Genomic DNA, 20,235 nt, shown 5'->3' on the forward strand with positions numbered 1-20,235 from the left:
TCGAATAAGACAAGTAGTGTGACTTTCCTCTTTGACTCTTTTTTTCCGCATTTGTCGTAAGCACTTTGTTCTGTTCCCCCGTGTGTTTTTCCCGTGTGTTGCTGCCCTGCTCTCTTGTTCCTTTCCTTTTTTCTCGCTCATATTGAAATTGGTTTCCTTTCCGATAAAAAGCCGCCTCGTTTATTGTTTGTACTTTTGTGTTTGTTTAAAATAAGACCTGCAATCTCACAGAGTCCTCACAGCAGACATGCCAGTAATGCGCTCCGAATGTGATCTGCGTTGTATTTTGGCGCAAACTGGGAGGGCGGCCAAACTGCAGTCGTAGGGCGGCGGCCTAGTTCTCAATAGGGATTTTAGTGGGACACAATTTCTCGTTTTTCTTTAGGCCTCCTTTAGACCGTCGCGGAACGAAAAGCAAGAAACTTAAACTGCGTGATAGCTGTAGGAGGCCTAAAGGCAAACGAAAAACTGTGGCCCTCCGTTACATCCACAACATTTCCCACCGTCTCAAAAAGATTGGCCGAAGAGCTGGTGTTAATTTCGTGCTCACAGTTCCGAGAAAACTAAAAAGACTTCGAGATACATATTCTGGCCTCTTGTGAGATGACTTCTCAAGTGAACGACGAAGAGCCAGAAAAACTGCGCGGGTGCACAACAAACCACCAGACCCGCTTCGTGGAATGCGCGGAAGGCGTTGTTTATTCCCTTCCGGTGAAATGTGGGAAGAAGTACATAGGCCAGACAGGCAGATCCACCAACGGAAGGCTGAAAGAACATAAAAGTAACGTCGAACAAGCACGCCGGCATATTGAAATTCATGTAAGGTATTGCCAATCAAACACCTGCTCGGCTGAGTGTGCACAGTGCAATGTGATAGAAAAGCACACCGATCAGCTCGTTCGTGAGATAATTGAGGCAGCCGAGATAATGAAGCTTGGAGACGACTGTATCAGCAGCCCATCTGTACTTTTGACAACAAAAGAACTGGAGCTGCAGTACGCGCGATGACTCTGGGGGGATGTGATGACACGGGCGGCAGAAGTCACGTATCTGTGTCACGTGCTGGGTGTCGGCAGAATACCAGGCAATAATTACCTCGAAATAAACTTGTTGTAAGCCAGCGCTCGTGCTGTCTTTTTATTCTATGTGTCCTGTCTATGTTTTTGCGCTGTTACTTCGAGATATATATTCTGGCCTCTTGTGAGATGACTTCTCAAGTTTTGAAATACAGGCGCCGTGCAGTATCCTGCGGTTGACTGATATAACACTTCCGCGGAGTGCATTTGCCCACTGAAAGGCCAAAGCACCGCCATAGGGCCTGCTTGCAGGGTTCCATGTCGCCAACAATACAATGCACTTTTCTGCAGATGTTTTCACATGCTGCTATCACAGCTTCAATCTTCATTTTGATGGTAGGAGCATGAAAGCTGTTTTCTGTAATTTCATATGCGATTGTCTGCTTCCATCGTGTTGACAGCCCTCCGAGCATCATTACAAGGCCGTCTGTTGCCACACAGTCTTCAAGAAGTTTACCATTCTCAAGCGGAACTGATGGCACACCGATGATACAGCCGGTCGATGGGTCGAAGTCCAGACCTTTGGTGATTTGGAGCTCATCAATCATGAGTACGCCATGCCTCTCTTCCTCAGAAAGAAGACCGATCTTAAAAGTAGCAATAGAAAGAATGTCTAGAAAGCCAATCACTGAACAAAGAAGGGGTACTAGAACCCATATACACATTTTCTGCCCATGGCTACAATAAAAGGCTACTTTTAAATAAGGACGGAAGCCAGCAGTCGTCGAAACCAAGGAGATGTTCTTTTTTTGCAAAGGGAGGTCAATGAGATGATTTTTTTTAAAGATCACTGATTACAAAGCAAAAGAAAAAGAAAAAAACACGTTGCCAGTGTGATCTGAACCCACAACTTCCGAATTCCACGTCTAGTGATCTGCTGTCTAATCTGCTGCTTTCGGGACACTTTATGTGTAGTGGCAGAAGTAGTACGCCTAGTATGACTGGTTTGCATCCCACCAGTGGCATGTGCTTGTTTTTTTGTCTAGTTTGTAATCAATTATATTTCAAAAATAAAAAAATAAACACCGTATTGGCCTTCCATTCATGACCATCACAAATTATTAAAAATATATATTCCCTAAGCTCCTTCGTTTTGGTAAGTGTTGGATTCCATCATAAATGTGATAACAAGCCCCTCTTTTCCGTTCCCTTATCTACTTTCATATAAGATAGACATACACCTTTGATCTAGTGAACAATTTTTATTTTTTTTATTTATTATTACTGCAATCCCAGGAAGGGATTTTCGCAGGGTGAGCATACAGAAAATAGGTAAGTACAAATATTAAGAAAAAAAAAGTACAAAGGCCACAAATTAATAATAAGCAACAAAAACACAACAGCAAAAATGAAAGGCTCAATGACGTAACACAGCAAAAAAGTACAATAAGGTTTGGGGCATATAAATACACTACTATCAAGTCATCAGTGAACATGGTCAACAGGGAATTAATTAAATGAAGAAAGAGCACCAAAACGATCACAATATTAAAGTCAGGTCATAAAAAATTGGAAACGGGAATGCATGACAGAGGACATTATTGTGTACTGAGGTTGCCGATAAATGATGTTACAGATAGCTGTAGGACTTCGTCGTTAGTAAGTTGATTCCACTCCGTTACTGTTCGCGGAAAAAAAGAATATTTAAAGCAGTTATTACGCTGGGTGAAAGGGGTGATTGTAAGATTGTGACGTTGTCTTCTAGAATAACCTGAAGAGAAGGATATTAGTCCATCAATGTTAATTTTAAAATGACCTTTGACCAATTGGTATGAGAACTTTAGTCGAGCAACGCGATTCCTTTCGGTTATAGATATTAAAGCAGCCCTGTTTAAGAGGTCACTTACTGATGTGCGTCCATAGCTATTGTAAACAAAACGTACTGCTTTCTTTTGTATTTTTTCAATTTTATTTACGTTTGTTTTGGTGAATGGATCCCAGATTATTGCCGCATAATCTAGTATTGGAAGGACAATCGATTTATACGCTAAAAGCCGAACTCGTGGTGTGGAAAGTCTCAATGCACGCCTAAGAAAGAAAAGTTTACGGTTTGCATTATTTACAGTTTGATCAATGTGTTTAGTCCAGTCAAGGTTGTTAGTAATCCATAGCCCTAGATATTTGTAGTGTGAGACTTCGGAAAGAATGTTGTTATCAAATGAATATTGGAACATCAGTGGACTTTTCTTGTGAGTGATTCTCATATACACGGTTTTTTGAAAGTTGATAGGCATCTGCCATGCATCACACCAGGCATTAATTTTCTGAAAAGCCTCATTAAGTTTTACCTGATCTAACATGTTTTTAATTTCGGAGTATAGCACACAATCATCCGCATATAGTTTAATATTAACAGGAATGTCTTTCACGATGTCGTTAATGTAAATGATAAACAAGAGTGGCCCAAGCACTGAGCCCTGAGGGACGCCAGAGTCAACAAAAACAGTTTGAGAGGAATGTTCCCCAAAAGAGACATATTGCTGACGGTTATTCAAATATGCTGAAATCCAATTAATGATTTCGTTATTTCTGAGTGTGCTATTAATTTTGGAAAGCAGTTTTTTGTGAGAGACCTTATCAAATGCTTTGGCGAAATCCATAAAAATGGCATCTGTTTGGCTACTATTGTTAATAGCATTCGCAAAATCGTGTATAGTCTGAACTAATTGGGTACAAGTAGAATAACCTTTCCGGAATCCGTGTTGGAAATTTGTAATAAAATTGTGTTGTTCAAGAAAATGGGAAATGTGGGTGTGTATTATGTGTTCCATAATTTTGCAAACTGTCGATGTTAATGAAATCGGTCGGTAATTATTAATGTACTGTTTGTTTCCATTTTTATGAATTGGTTGGACTCTGGCTGTCCTCCAGTCGCCCGGAACCTGTCCTTCGTTTAGAGACCTAGAAAAAATTATGAACAAATACTTGGACACCCATTCTGCATACCTCGTTAGGAATGCATTGGGTATTTTATCAGGCCCAAGGGATTTTTTTACGTTAAGATTCAAAAGCATTTTAGTTATACCCTGTTCACTGATGACAAGATCAGGCATCGGAGGTAAGCATGTTTCGAACACAGGTTGTATGCCATTATCCTTAGTAAAAACGGATTTGAAGTATTCGTTAAAGGCGGTTGATATTACCTTTCCGTCATGTGTTAATGTGCCATTGATTTCAAATGCATGAGAATCCCTAGATACTGGTGAGATTGTACGCCAAAATTTTTCAGGTGAACTAGTTATATAATTAGGCAACAAATCGCCAAAATAATTTTCTTTATCAAGTGCTACTTGTCCTCGTAGTTGACTTGACAGAGCGGAAATTTTATCCAGCAGGCCTTCAGGTTGGACAACTGCTTGCCTTTTCTTTTTCAACTTTTTTAATTTTCTACGCATTTGTATTGAAGTGCGGGAAATCCAGGGATTGTCACGTTTTGTCTTTTTAACAATGCTTGGCACAAAACGGTTAATACACATCATAACCAGATCCTTGAAAGAAATCCACAGATCGTCTACATTTGCGGTAGACTTCGAAAAACTATCAAAATAAAAGGATAAGGTATCGATTATTGATGTGTCATCAGCGCGTGAGAAGTTAGGAAAACATGACTGCTTTGGATGCCTGTCAATAGCGGCATCAGATAAGGTAAGGAACACGGCCTGGTGATCGGAGATTCCTGGGATTATTTCGCATTTTGTTTTAGTACTAATAGATCCGCTTACGAAGAAAAGGTCCAGTATAGATTTAGCGCCATCGTGTACCCTGGTGTACTCGTCAACAAGTTGGGATAAATCAAATGCAAATGCTATGTCCAACATGGCATCACCTGTTTTGTCGTTATGGTTTTTGAGGGACATCGTGCGCCAGTCAATATTAGGCAGATTAAAGTCGCCAGCTAGAATTATCCGATCGCCAGGTTTTAAATATGTGTTCATGTAAGTTTTCAAATCATTTAAAACCGATATGGAAGAAGAAGGGGGCCTGTACAACACACCTATAATGTACCTGATTGTACCACAATATGTTTTACTGAAAATGCACTCTACATTAGGCATATCAGGCATCCTTAAAACTCGTAATGATTTCTTGTATATCATACAGACGCCGCCACCTCTTCCAGTACGGTCTTTCCGGAGTACATTGTAACCAGTAGGCACGAATTCACTGTCGAAAATTGCATCATGTAACCATGTTTCGGTTAGCACAGCAATGTCTGAATCGTGAGTAAAAAGGAGCCCTTCAAGCTCGGTTACTTTATTGATTACACTTCTGCATTAATGTTTAAGATTTTCAAGGATGTAGGATCATGCTTTTTCTGTCAGTTTTTTTTCTTATTGACCAATCTGACACGCTCTCCTTTCTGGGCATCCCAAGCAAACATAACACTATCAATGCTAATTTTATCAAAGACCAGCTTTACCTTAGCGCCATTTGCTTTTTCTTCCGCTGCGCTGTCCCATAAAAGTTTACTAAAGTCACGCACGCGCTTTGAGAAGTCTTCCGAGATAGAGTACGACGATCCTTTTAGTTTGTAGGCTGCTTGTAAAATGGATGCCTTTTCCCGATAGTCAAGAAATGTTATGATAACCGGTCTAGATTTCTCACTGGATTTACGCCCAAGCCTATGAAATCTTTCTATACCTGTAGGTGTTATACCTATCTTCTCTTTTATTATGTCGTCTTTCACTGTGTTCTCAAGTTCTTCAAGCGTCTCGTTTTCTGACTCTTCTAAACCGTAAATTATAAGATTATTGCGACGGCTTCTGTTTTCTAAGTCGTCCACCTTATTCATCAGAAAGGACAACTGGCTGTCAAAATCTGCTATTGTTTTTTCTATTTCGCTTACTTGTTTTGTCAGCGTGCCTAGTTTGGACAACTGTTGTTCAATGCTATCTATTCTGTTGTTTAGTGTAACCATTTGCTCTTTTATTTCGTTCTGACCGTCGATAATTCCTTCAATAGTTCCTTGCACTTTATTTTGGCCGTCTAGCAGTTCCGACAGCAATTGCTTCTCAGTTGGTCCCGGGTTTGTCTCAATATCGCCCGAAAGAAGTAGGTTAGTAGGCAATAAAGCAATGTGCGCCAGAATACATTTGAAACACTGTGGGCAGGGCAGCAGCAACAGAAACCGGTTGTCACTACGATAACAGTACATGGAAACGTTTTTACTAACCTGTAGAGCAAGACAAAAATGGTTGCTGAGCATGGAGGTAAAAAAACTAGGAGGGAGTGCGCTCAGCCTCTGCAAGCCATCCTCCTCTGACGCCGCTGCCGAGGGCCCTTTTGCGCACTGACTCATGGGAAATAGGCCCTCCTCCACAGTTACCAGACTGCCAGCCAGCGGTGCTTTTTAGTGAACATCCGTGCTCCGAAGTAGCGCAGCGCAGCGCTTTGGCGGAATGCGTACCGAGCTCGAGGTTGTCTGCAGGCTCCGCTTCTCTGTTGATTACACTCTTGAGTTTTTGGGTGCACTGTAGAAAACTGCGGGTAAACTTTTCATCAAAGGGTGCGGCCGCGACCTCGTCACTGTTCAACTGTGGTTCATAAAGAGAATGGAGAGGAATTCCTTTCGTCGTTATACACGAATACAGAGCGTTTATTTCAGCGCATGCTATGAGCGGAGAACTCGAGAGTAGGCGAAGAAACGAGCCTCTAAAAAAGGGCGCAGTGGCTTCCAGAGCGCTCACGGCGGACGGACGTGTTGAACGAGCGCTCCGACGCGCTGCGCAAGATTCTATTTCTCGGGCAGGCGGACTTCGGCCCGCCCATGGGCCCTCCGTTCTCCGCTATTCTCAAGGCACAAGTCGTGCCGAATACGCGCGCGCACATAGGCGGTTCCGACGTGAAATTCAGCAGTGAAGTATTTCTCTCTCTCTCGCTGTCGAGAGAGAGTGCCGGCGGCTTTACGTCTGCCCCTGCGCGGAGTCTCCCGGCCACTGCGCACAATCACTTACAAAAAGAAGTAAACTGTATGTATACATAGCCGCGCGCTCGTAGCGTCCTGTCTCGGACTAATCGCGCGCGCGGCATACTGCACTAGCGGCCGGGGTGGGGCGCCCGGCCGCGTATACCGTCGGAGGTAGCACCCACGGTGCGTTCGTGTCACGCGTGCACTACCTGGCGAAGAGCGAGCGGGAAGTCAAGCCCGCCTGTTCGATGAACGCACAGAGGCTCACCACTGTTCTGTCACGGGTATAGAGGCTAGAATATCACGGGTGCGCGCAGTGCCGCGCGGCCACAGGAGCGCTTCGAGACTGTCCGGGATGATTCCCAGCGCCCTGCAGGCCGCGAGAATCTCGCGACGCGGCACTGCAGAAGCGGCACAGCGAAGGAACATGTGCTCCAAGTGTCTCCACTGCGCCGCAGTCAGCGCACGCGTCGCTCGGGGATGGTGGCCGCTGCGGCGAGCGAGCAGTTTGCGCTCACCACGGAGCCGTCAGTGAACGCAAGCAGATGGTCGCCTAGTTGCTCGTACAGCGAGAGAGCGAAACCGAAACCGAAATCCAGCTAAGAGCTACCACTGCCTTGTCACGTGAGGGCCTATTTCCCATGATGCTTTGCATTATATTTTTTATGACTAGGCTTCAAGATTGTGACGTCATGGTGCCTCCTAGTTTTTCTTCCTCCATGTTGCTGAGCATGTTGCCGATACTGCTGCTGGCCTGCCCACTGAAGAAAGTCGATGTTGCTCGCTCTTTTAAAGGGGCTTGCTGAGCCATGTGATATGACGTCACAGTTGTCGAGATGAAGCGATGCGCTGTCAGTTGCGGAACGGAAAGCAATGTAATCGCCGGGCACCTGGCACGAGCCAGATTTTCCTATGCCGGCTCACTGAACACATCCACGTCGATTGCCCTTGATGCGTAGGCGCTGGGCCGCCATTCATTCCCGCGATGCGAGGGCTCGTTGACCAGGTCAAACGACGTAGCCACTGGGTCGCAGCCACGCGGTGGAACTGGTCCGCACAGAAGGGCCGCCAAAATCTGTAGAGCAAGACAAAAATGGTTGCTGAGCATGTTGCCGATACTGCTGCTGGCCTGCCCATTTTTTTTTTTGTTTGCAAACCTTTATTTTCAGCAGGTCCATCATTTCCATAAGGATCACAGGCTTGAATTTGAAGCTTTAGATCCTTCGCTGTAAAGTCCGTTCTGTGGGAAGCGGGCTGGCCAGCTCCCGTAAAACATCGTAGCCCCGCCAACCACAGGCCAACCTCAGTTTCAAGGCCTTCACCAGAGTATCACTGCTCAATGTTGAGCCTTGCATCGTGCTCATCTGGAGGCTTCGAAGCTGGTCTTGATTGAAGCATTTGCTGATGCCTGCATGTCAACAGAACAATAATTGGGAATATAAGGCAGAGCAAAGTCGATGGTGTATCTATACGGTTGGATGCTCAACGAGGGTTTGAAACAAACATCGCATAGCCTGTACTCTCAATTTTCACCACTAGCTTCCACCACTGCCATTGCAGATCAAATGTGAAAGTACAAAATAATAAAAACAGTCTGCTTTTTGTGTGACAGCACTACTGGGCACATTTTCTGATTTTGGGCTTTATGAGGGGGCCCACCTGCCCACTGGTTTGTGGGCAACCTGCCAGGTGTGCACACCTTGCATGCCTTCGCCTAGGCGAAGGCCTTCAAGGTAAATGCTTTGAGGGCGAATAACTTTAGGTAAAGGGCTAGGTCAAATGCCTTCAGTGCGTATGGACCTTAGGTGCCCACAGTAACTAGTGCTACTGCATGATATTCCGCTACTTAGCCTTGCTAATCGTCCTGCTCATTTATCATTCAACACTGTACACGCATTCAATAGTAAGCGAAGCTTTGTTTCGAATGGATAACAGGCCTTTATATGAACAGCTCACTTTGAACAGATATGAAATAATCAAGGCAGCTTTAAAAATTGCCACATATGAATTTTCAGTTCTTTAAGTACAGACCAAAGTGCGTCAGTGAAGGTTTTCCATGCAGGAGACATCCTGTGGTATTAAAGGACTATAGAAACCTAATTTTGGTAGCGTGCTTCCTTCAAATCATGCGTTATATATTAGAATAGATGGAACATCACGTGGTATTCACCTACGACCATTAAATAATTTATAGCCGAATGTTTACTCACATGCTATTTTAGTTTCATGAACTGAACGATGGCTGTGACGTGTAGTTGACCTTTAGGTTAAGTGAGGTACGAAAAAACCTGCGATATAAACACTACTATATAGTTTCAATTCACTACAGCACTACAGCCCCGCCGCGGTGGCTTAGTGGTTACGGCGCTCGGCTACTGGCCCGAAAGACGCGGGTTCGATCCCGGCTGCGGCGGCTGAATTTCGATGAAGCCGAAATTCTAGAGGCCCGTGTACTGTGCGATGTCAGTGCACGTTAAAGAACCCCAGGTGGTCGAAATTTCCGGAGCCCTTCACTACGGCGTCCCTCATAACCTCAGTCGCTTTGAGACGTTAAACCCTAATAAACCAAACCATCACTACAGCACTGATACGAGCTTGCTTCAGAAGCTGGAATGACAACAAATGATATGTCAGCAATTATATTGCTGCTTTTTTGTGCCTTGTGTGATCACAAGGTCAACTACATGCCACAGCCATCGGTCGGTAAGATGAAACCGCAACAGCATCAACAAAGAATTCAATCAAATTATTTATCGGTCGTACGCAAATGTTACGCTGTGATCTGTGTATACGAATGTCTGATGCATCATTTGAAAGAAGAAAACATGCAAGGAAAAATTTTGCATTCCTTTAGCAATCTCCTTCCTTTTATGTGTACTGACATTAAAGTCTCCATTGGAATGATATTACATTTCACAAGTTTCTGGTTCTGTCTTTCCAGTGTTCTTGCTCGCTTCTGACATCCAGCACGGTTTCTTTTCAAGGTCTCCATCTTCTTCCGCACACTTTCAACCTCAGGGTGAGCACCATCTGAAACAAAATTAGAAATTCATCACCTTTACAACAGTCATTAACGCATTAAAGCCAAACATTTCACACGAACGACAACTGAATATATTTCTTAAATATTACCTCATTTGAAATCTTTCACATGTGTTCGCAGCTCCTCCGAACATCATAACGTAGAAGGAGACGGCACGTCTTACTTTTTTATTAAGAAACATGAATGAGGAAGGTTGGCCAACTATCACAGAGCGATAATAAATGTGAGCAGCAAATGAACGTTAAAATACAACACTGTACAGCTACAAATATATTATTCCTGGCTTCTGAGCGTGCAACTGGAAGAAAAACACCCCAGTAGAACCGTCTTATTGTACAGTTGCAAATTTAGCCAATTTTTAGTGGCATATACACTGGCATTCACAACGGAAGTTGTCAGTTCATGGAGCAATGTGAAATCCTTGGTGTCAAAGGGTTATATTTCATGTGAATTTAAAGATCATTATGCAAAAGACAAACATTGCTTGCAACACATTGCTGTGGAACTGATATTTGAGTGGGTCCTGTGAAGGTTGTTAAGATGCTGTTTTTCATATTGATACACAGATAGCTTGACTGCATGAGCCACACGGCAAGGGCTCTACATTGCACATATAATTTTAACAAAATTCATCAACAGTAACCAAGCGTGCAGGAACAAATATCCGTGGATGCCATTGTTGTGCTGCCAGGGGTATCCATACGTCGCTTCTTGATTGGTGGCTGACTGATGCAGTTCTGGGCGCATGCACCAGCGCTAGGCATCTCTTCTCTATCATCGCATGCCTGCTTGTCACTGGATTCCGTATGAATGTCAGTTTCTGCAAAGTAGAAATATATTGCAGCCATTCGGGGTTAGCAGTTGTGGTGATAGATTACAGCTTTTTTCTGTGAAGAAAATAGCACTATGCGGTTATCTTACGCTGCAAAGCAGGCCCATCCTCTACTGATAACTGAGAAGAATGGCCGACCGAGGAAAATGTACTTACTCATGGTAGGTTTCTCCTGGAATTTCAGACAAGAACGGCTGACTGTACCTGCAAATAGTAGCAAGTTATGACTGTTCTACCCACTCGTGAGTCTTCCCATGTGTGGAAATGCACACTAAATGTAATAAGTATGTACCTTGCATTTGTGAAGGAGACTTCTCGACTGTCAATGTTGCGTTTTCAGATGTACAGAGCAGTACCGCCTTCCTGGGATGCTCAATTATAACACGCTGCACAGCGAGAGCATTAGTGCGTAAATTCTGTTGGAGCCTCCTGTGATGTGTTTACCTCAACACAAAAGAAAAACATGTCATCACCAAGGCTGTCTCTTCATGTATGCAGAAGCTAGTGTTATAACTTTGGAAAAAGCACACAACACGATACGGTGAAAGATTAGAGTGCTAGATTTAAACTCTCGGCCCTGGTCAATAGTGTCTTTCTGCTGAAAACCAGTAATGACAGCTAATTTTAAACCAGTGCAAGACCGATATTATTTGCTGTTTTCTAATTAATTCAAGTTCAACAAACATTATTTGCAATACAATACCCTCTGTATAGCATGAAGTTGATACTTGCTTGATCTGTTGTCTCCTCAGCTCCGCAATTTGACTAGGTATTGTCTATTTTCAGCTGCGGCCGGCGGTCCCGGCTGTTCCTGCGGTCACCGCTGCCGTTCCTGTGACCACCGCTGCCGGTCGGCGGTTTTTCGACTATTTCTACAGCTTGGGATACTCCATCTATCCCCTGCTACAGTTGGCCGCGGCGCCTGCCCTCACCGAGAAAACACTCAGTTTGTCTGGCCTGCGGTGCTGGGACACTCAGTTGGGCCGCTTCATCGCTCTCCCGGTCGCGTATTCGCCAACTGCAGCCTGTACAGCCACATGGCTTGAAACCACGGTGAATTGATCACGGTGACTGAAGATTGTCACAAAGGCTTACCTAAAAGGGATAATAAATCCTCTTAAACGGCGTTATATGCCACTAAGCATCACGATTTGCGACCTAAAAGGGAAAAAATGGAAAAAAAATGAAATTAAAAAAAACAATAAAGTTACAGTACAGAGAGCGGAGTCGAACGGCCGACCTTCCATACGCAACACGCGCCTCTAATCCACTGCGCCATAGCGGCGATGTCAACCCCTCGTTCTGAATGAATATTTATAACCAGCCTTAATGTGGCTGCTACCTGCCGGTGGGCGGCGCTGTCATCGCTGGCTGTACCGGCTGCATTTGACGAACACGCCTCCCCCGGTCGCGGTCCTCGCCGGCTCCCTTTTCTGGGGCGCTGGCCTTTTTTGGCCGCATTTTTAGTTACGCTCGGTCTCTGGCCATCGCGCTTAGGCTTAGCCCTAGCAAGACGGTGTTTGCAATTCTCCACCGGGTTTTATTTTAGAAAGAGGACACTCCATGTGTCGATGGATCTATCCGAACAGGCCTGGGGTGCGGCCTGATTTCGGTGAACAGAACCGACAACGTACTTCCTCACCAGAGCAGGATTTGGCCACCCTGGTGTAGTACATGGCCGCAACCTTCTATGAACAACTCTTTAACCCTCGGCCCTCACTCCCCATTGGCTGCGGAGCAGCTGGCCGGGGTGTCGGTCAGACTTGTAACGCAGCGGACGATGCTAAGAATCATTGGCTCCGGACAGGCGGCCATTGGAAACTGAACCTAGCAAAGTTTAACGTAAGAACCTTATCCAGTGAAGCTAGTTTAGCAGTGCTGTTGGAGGAATTAGCTGGTATTAATTGGGATGTCATAGAGCTCAGTGAGGTTAGGATGACAGATGAGGCGCATACAGTATTAAAGGGCGGGCACGTACTGTGCTAAAGTGTATTAGCAGATAGACGAGAACTAGGCGTGGGATTCCTCATCAATCTGGATATAGCTGGCAACGTAGAGGAGTTTTATAGCATTAACGAGAAGGTGGCAGCTATCGTAATTAGACTTAATAAGAGGTATAAGCTGAAGGTGGTGCAGGCCTACGCGCCCACATCGAGCCATGATGACCAGATCGCTGAAACCTTCTACGCAGACGTGGAATTGCCGATGGTCAAAGTAAAATCACAGTAAACTGTACTGATGGGCAACTTCAATGCAAAGGTAGGTAAAAAGCAGGCTGGAGACAAGGAGGTAGGTGACTATGGCAGAGGTTCTAGGAATAGTAGGGGAGAGTTATTAGTAGAGTTCGCAGATAGAAATAATTTACGGATTAAGAATACCTTCTTCCGCAAACGAGCAAACAGGAAGTGTACGTGGAAGAGCCCCAATGCTGAGACTAAAAATGAAATAGACTTCATACTGTGCGCTCAGCCTGGCATCGTAGAGGATGTCGAGGTCCTCGGAAAGGTCCGTTGTAGAGACCACAGAATGGTAAGGTCTCGCATTAGCTTAGATTTGAGAAGGGAGCGCAAGAAATTAGTGAAGGGGAAGTCTATTAACGAGTTAGCAGTAAGAGGGAAAGTAGAGGAATTCAGGATTTTGCTGCACAACAGATTTTCCGCTTTAACTGAACATTACGACCGTAATGTTGAAACAATGAACAATCGTCTCACAGATATAACGGAGTGTGCCGTAGAAGTAGGCGGTAGGATGGTTCGACAGGATACCTGCAAGCTACCTCAGGAGACTAAGGATCTGATTAAGAAACGGCAAAGCATGAGGACGCCTAACTCCATAGATAGAATAGAGATAGTAGAGCTGTCGAAGTTAATAAATAAGCGCAAGTTAGCCGCCATCAGGAATATAGCCGCCATCAGCATGCTCTAAAGAGTGGAGGTAGCCTAAAAGCAGCGAAGAGAAAACTAGGCATCGGTAAAAACCAGATGTATGCGATAAGAGATAAAGAGGGCAATCTCATTAGCAATATGGATAAGATAGTAAATGTAGCCGAAGAGTTTTACACAAATCTGTACAGCAGCGATTGCAATCAGAATGTTACGGATAGAGGCAGTAAGGCACAGCAATGGGGCATCCCGCTAGTAACGAAGGAGGAAGTGAAGAAAGCCTTAGGAGCAATGCAGAAGGGGAAAGCAGCTGGTGAGGATCAGATAACAGCAGATTTGCTGAAGGACGGAGGAGAGATTGTGCAAGAAATAATAGCCACCCTGTATACGCAATGCCTTGTGACCTCAAGCGTACTTAGAGCTTGGAAAAATACTAACATTATCTTAATTCATAAGAATGAAGACGCCAAGGACTTGAAGAATTACAGACTGATCAGCTTACTGTCTGTTGCCTACAAGGTATTTACTAAGGTAATCGCTAATTCGGTCAGGACAACCTTAGACTTCAATCAACCAAAGGACCAGGCAGGCTTCGGTAAAGGATACTCGACAATAAACCATAATCACGCAGTCAATCAGGTAATAGAGAAATTCGCAGAATATAACCAGCCCCTATATATAGCGTTCATTGATTACGAAAATGCATTCGACTCAGTAGAAACCTCAGCAGTCATGCAGGCATTGCGGAAACAGGGTGTAGAAGAGTGCTATGTGAAAATATTGGAAGATATTTATAACGATTGCACAGCTACCATAGTTCTCCATAAAATCACTAATAAAATTTCAATAAGTAAAGGTGACAGGCAGGGAAACACGATCTCGCATATGCTGTTCACTGCCTGTTTACAGGAGGTATTCCTGGGCCAGAAATGGGAACAGTTGCGGATAAGAGCTAATGGAGAATACCTAAGTAATTTGCAATTCGCTGATGACATTCCCTTGCTAAGTCACTCAAGACGTGAACTGCAAAGCATGATCAATCGGTTAGACAGGCAGATCAGAACGATGGGGCTAAGAATTAACATGCAGAAAACCAAAGTAATATTCAACAGCCTAGCAAGGGAACAGCAGTTCGCAACTGGTAGCGAGGTGCTGGAAGTAGTAAGTGAATATGTCTATTTAGGGCAGGTAGCGACAGCTGATCCAGATCATGAGAGGGAAATAACTAGAAGAATAAGAATAGGATGGAGCGCATATGGCAGGCTCTCTCGGATCATGAATGGCCGTTTACCATTATCCCTCAAGAGAAAAGTATACAACAGCTGTATCTTACCGGTACTCACCTATGGGGCAGAAACGTGGAGGTTAACAAACAGGGTTCAGCTTAAGGACAACGCAGCGAGCTATGGAAAGATAAATGATAGGCGTAACGTTAAGAGATCGGAAGCGGGCGGAGTGGGTGAGAGAACAAACGTGCGTTAATGATATCCTAGTTGAAATCAAGAGGAGGAAGTGGGCTTGGGCAGGGCATGTAATGCGAAGGCAAGATAACCGCTGGTCCTTAAGGGTAACGGAGTGGATTCCAAGAGAAAGCAAGCGTAGCATGGGGTGGTAGAAAATTAGGTGGGCGGATGAGATTAGGAAATTTGCGGGAATATGGTGGCCGCGGCTGGCGAAGGACAGGGTTAATTGGAGAGACATGGGAGAGGCATGTGCCCTGCAGTGGTCGTAGTCAGGCTGATGATGATGATTATGATGATACTGGCATAAAGATTGGCATACTTTTTGAGCATGACTGCAGGGAAGGTAGAACATGCTGTGGAGGTTCAGGAGCGCGCTCAGTTGTAGAGCCTAGCTCAGAACAGCTGGGAATGTTTTGCAGTGCTACAAGGAAAGGCAAAATGCGCTGCTAAGTTTTGGCATTCACATACAACTCTAAACTCATTAAAGAATGAAGCATTGAATTAAACATGTTTTGACGGGACACTGATAATGCACAGCTCTCTTACCTGGTGCATTCGGCACAACTTCAGTAAGTGGCCCTGAAGAACAAGAAGCAGGAATAGCTGTGTGTCGGCAACAAAAAGTGCACTCTAGTTTAGGTGTCATGTAATGTTGGCCTTGTTAAATAAGGTAATGCAGTACTCAGAATAAAAAAAAAAATGAAGAAATTCGGTAACATGCTAGGTGTCATTTTTTTAAAACGCTTAACAATGAAGCCCCACCTACCCGAGGCGTGGACAGTACCACGAGGATGTGGTGGTTTGCGTTGCAGCTTTGCTGGCCGGTGAGAGAATATTGATAGGACAGCAGTGCATTTTAGTTTCTTTATGCCAAGCTTCCTCAAAATTATGGGCTCGAATTGATCTTCAGTAAAATGGAGCTGTAAATAAGGGTAGTCGTATTAGTAATATATATGAACATGAAAAATACAAAAAACCAGCTGAGCAGGTGAACACACTGAAGTCCCTTGATGAGTTTCTAGGACAGACCGGGAAGCTGATGTCTGCGGGTGGCCGGTATGCACGAAATAATTATTGTGCTGCCTTGTGGATTATTTGTATGGCGGGAAAATAATGAAAGGAATATTATGGGCAATGCACGCTGAGGCTTGCCGATGGTTTTGCACAGCAAAAAGTTCCTTTGCGTCCGCGTCACATAAACGTTTGGCACGTAGCGCACTTGCGCAGCTAATACTCCAAGAATTCACACATGCTATGTGCGAGCGCGAACACATGTAAATTCATCTAATTGAGCGTGAGTTATGTATACACCGCCAATTCTTTGGCAGTATCGCGCGACCGTCGCAGTATCGGCCAGCCGACGGCTGGTCGACGGCGAATCAAGACGGCGAATCAAGTAAGAATATGTGCATTAGTTTCAGATGCATTGATTCTCGCTCGTTTTCCGCTCTGCGCCGTCATCGGGCGCTGACAAGCAGGCTGGTTGACAGTCGCGCGATACTGTTAAAGAATTGGCTGGGCGTACTGCAGAACACTTCGCAAGAGGCTACGGTTTCAGTGAGCATTACTGAGCGAAAAGGTTTTGGCTACTTGATCTCAATGGACCCGCTGCAGTGGGTGCCCGGGTGGGGCCAGTAAAACAATTATGATGTTGTTGTTCTGTTTGTTTTCTTGATCTTCTTTCCTTCTTCACTCGTTGTTGCTCGTTGTTTCTTCTTTCTTCTTAGTAGGTCCCGTTTCCCTGCTTCGCCCAAAGAACCTCTCGAATTAGCCGGATGAACTGAGAACACTTATTTAATTAACACTAGATTACAGCAAAAATGTACAGTACAGTTATAATGATGACAGCAGCATTGAAAAGAATAAATGAGCTGGGCCGCCCCTGGACTTAAGACAATCCGTCGTCCTAAGCGAGCATGCGGGAGGAAGTCCGTCTCCTACCCAGCTCCGACCTCAACTGCCGCCCGCTCAGAGCCCGCGGCCGTGGCTGGGCTTCCACAAAAACCATGTCTTCGTTCAGCGCTCTCATATTACCGAGGACGCTTTCCCCCGGTTTCGGGGAATCCATGTACAGCGGACGGGGCTGGGCGCCAGCGCGTCTGGCTCTTGGTCCGTCCCCGCGGAGAAGCGCAAATTTACGACCGGTGGCTGCGACATACGGCAAAGAAAAACAACGCAAACCCAGGCACCTAACAGATGTGCGAGGTGTGGTCTGTCGAAGGCGTCCGGAGCCCCGCACATGCGCGAAGCGGCGCCGTCTACGGGGACACACGACGCCTTACATGTCGGTGCTAGAACGAGACCCAACTAAACCAGTTGCACACTCAATGCTCACTCCACGCAAAGTGCGAGTTCACCCGCGGGAACAAACATCTCAAATGCGGGTGATGAACGCGCGGTCCGTCCAGGGGGCCCGCTCCGCACGACAAACAACAGACAAACAAAAGGTCCGCCCCCGAAGGCCCGCGGCACCCCGCCGACACGGCTCGGGGGTACCGCTGTACGAAACAGAACTCGAAACAGCATACAAAAGGCAAAAGTTTCCTCCCCGCCCGGGACGCCCGGCATCCCGGCGAAGCGGCTCGGGGCGTAACTGTATAAAAAAAACACAAGCAAAAGAAACGCGTACAAGCGGGTGCAAGCGACGACCTTACATGCCCCTTCTAAGATCGTTGCAACAACCTCACTGGTTGTTGCACACGATAAGTAACATACTAAAGGTCGTCGTCAACTCTACCACAATGCTCAGAATGCAACTGTTTCAAAAAAACTATGCGGTGCCGTGTTACGTGATACAAAAAGGTAGTCGCCACATGCAAGGCGTATACCATGGCACCGTGCAGATGCATCTTACATGACAACAACCACTGAAGTGGTCCCTATACCAGCCCTCGGAAACCACAGGTGGCGATGGCGGCTCTTGTTTTTGGTTCCAGTCACCACAGGCAAAGCATCTGCCAGGCTTTGGTCCAATCGCCGCGCCTCGCAGGATACCCGATTCTGTGGCGGTCTCGTTTCCTCGGCGAGCGTCTCGTTTACCGCTACGCGTACCTCATCTGTACTCAGACCTGTCTCGATGTTCTCCGACGACGGAGACTCTTCAACCTGCCAGCTGCCTGCATCTAAGGTGTTCGCCACCTTACTTCTATTGTCGGGCATTCTGCAAGCGCTGCTTCGTGTCCGTTCAAGCAGGTGCCAAGCCCCTTTGGAGAGCAAGCAGTCTGCGTCTTTCGACGCCAGCTCCTTCGTTACGGCGCATAGCAGCTGTGCAGCTCCTCTCACCTGCCGACTGTCACCTGCTGTTAAGACAAGTGGTACCCGAGCTAGTTTTGCTACTACTTTAGCACCAAACGCGGCAACAAGTGTGATGTTGCCAACATCCTCCGTCAGGTTGCTAGGTATAGCGCCCTCTTTGATCACTGTGATTTCGGCGCCCGTGTCGATTAGCGCTCTCACAACCACGTCGCCGCATTTCAAGTCAACGTACTTTGGCGAATTTAGTTCTTCTGTCCTGGGTGTCTCCGCACCGGACTGAACATCAACATTAGCTCTCTGCTCGGCAATAACCGTAGCTCCGCCGCTACAGCTGCCAGCGACGTTATAATCAGCCTGCGCTACCCTGTTCACGTTTTTCTGCTGCGTACTGCCAGCTCCCTGGTTCATAGGACATGACCGCGCGAAATGTGGGCCGTTGCAAATGAAGCATGCCAAGGGTTTCGAAGCAGGCGACTTTTCCCGGGAAGCTGGGGCGGAATTTTGCGGACACGATGGTTTGTGGACCCCGGAGGGGCTTTCGGCAGCGAATGTTTGCCTCTTTCCCGATCCTTTTCCCTCACAGTCCTCGAAGGCCTCCACTAGCTTCGCTACTTCGTGAGGCTTAACCCAGCTGTCTCCTTCCTCACGCTTGACATATTTGTATGCCGCGGTGCTCAACGCCTGCTTTATCTGATCTGCCACGTTCAGGGCAGCGAGGTCCTCGAGAGTCTTAATTCCCCGCGCCGACATGTAAAAGGCGTGGTAGCTCTCAATTCGCGAAGCAAAGTGTTGCCAAGTCTCGTTTGGCGCCGGCAGCGCACTACGGAACTGCCTGAGGTAGTCACCTGGGGACAGTCGGAGCTCGGACAGAACGGTCTGTTTTACCCGATCGTAGCTGTCGAGCTCTTCGGTAGAGAGCTTGGAGAAAAGGTGTGGGATCCGCCCACTTACAAGAGGCAAAAGTAAGTGGCTCTTAACCTCGTCCGGCACCTTATATGAGCGAAAAATGCCCTCGATCCCGTCAAGCCATACCGGCACTTCTGGATCTTTTGGAATCTGGGTCAGCAAACTCTTTAGACGCTTAGCAAAATATGCAAGCGTCTCTTCGCGCGTTTGCCGCCCGCCCGCTTGCGAGCCCTGTGCTGAACCGGTTTGCAGCTCCAACTGCCGGGTTCTCTCTCGCTCGATAAGCAGCGTAGTTTCTCTCAACTCCAATTCCATCTCCATCTCCAGCCGCCGCATGGCCACATCCGAATCTGATGAATTACCTGCCCCCTTCGCTACTCCCATCACACTTTCTGTCCCCGTCAATTGATCTATGCTAGACTCTGTGGTGTTACTACCACTTTCATCTGTATTCATTTTTGCAACCACTGCACCGCTACATAGGATCATACAAAGGACCTGTGACTCGCCTTAACGCCTCAACTCCGCGTCAGTGGGTTCCGAGGACCAGCAGAAAGACCACTCACCTTCCTACAGGAATTGCATGCCCTGTCGTCCCCGAGACACCCGCGTCTGTTGATCTTGCGTCTCTCCGTCTGGTCGAGTTTAGGCACAGTCTCCGTCCCTTGCCGCCCGTAGCTCTCGCTGCTTTCCGCTGCCGCTGCTCGATGTTAAGCAGGGCGAACGCGAAAGTACGTACACCGCTAGTCCGTCAGCGGCCGATGTGCACCTTGTGGTTTAATGGCACCGCTGGCTCAATCCGTTGTCCGACGAGCCGGAACTCTGCGGCTACTGTAGTGCTAGTCCGTCAGCGCTAATGTGTCGGTCCGT

General features: G+C 46.3%; 1 pseudogene; it reads right to left on the reverse strand.

Annotated features, from left to right (window-relative positions):
* Nucleotides 1-1,142: 1,142 nt before the first annotated feature.
* LOC149337701 (uncharacterized) lies at nt 1,143-19,209 on the reverse strand (annotated as a pseudogene).
* Between the last annotated feature and the right edge of the window lie 1,026 nt (nt 19,210-20,235).

This window comes from Amblyomma mixtum, chromosome 7 (assembly GCF_055824585.1).
Source record: "Amblyomma mixtum isolate Tamu chromosome 7, ASM5582458v1, whole genome shotgun sequence".
Classification (NCBI taxonomy): Eukaryota; Metazoa; Arthropoda; class Arachnida; order Ixodida; family Ixodidae; genus Amblyomma; species Amblyomma mixtum.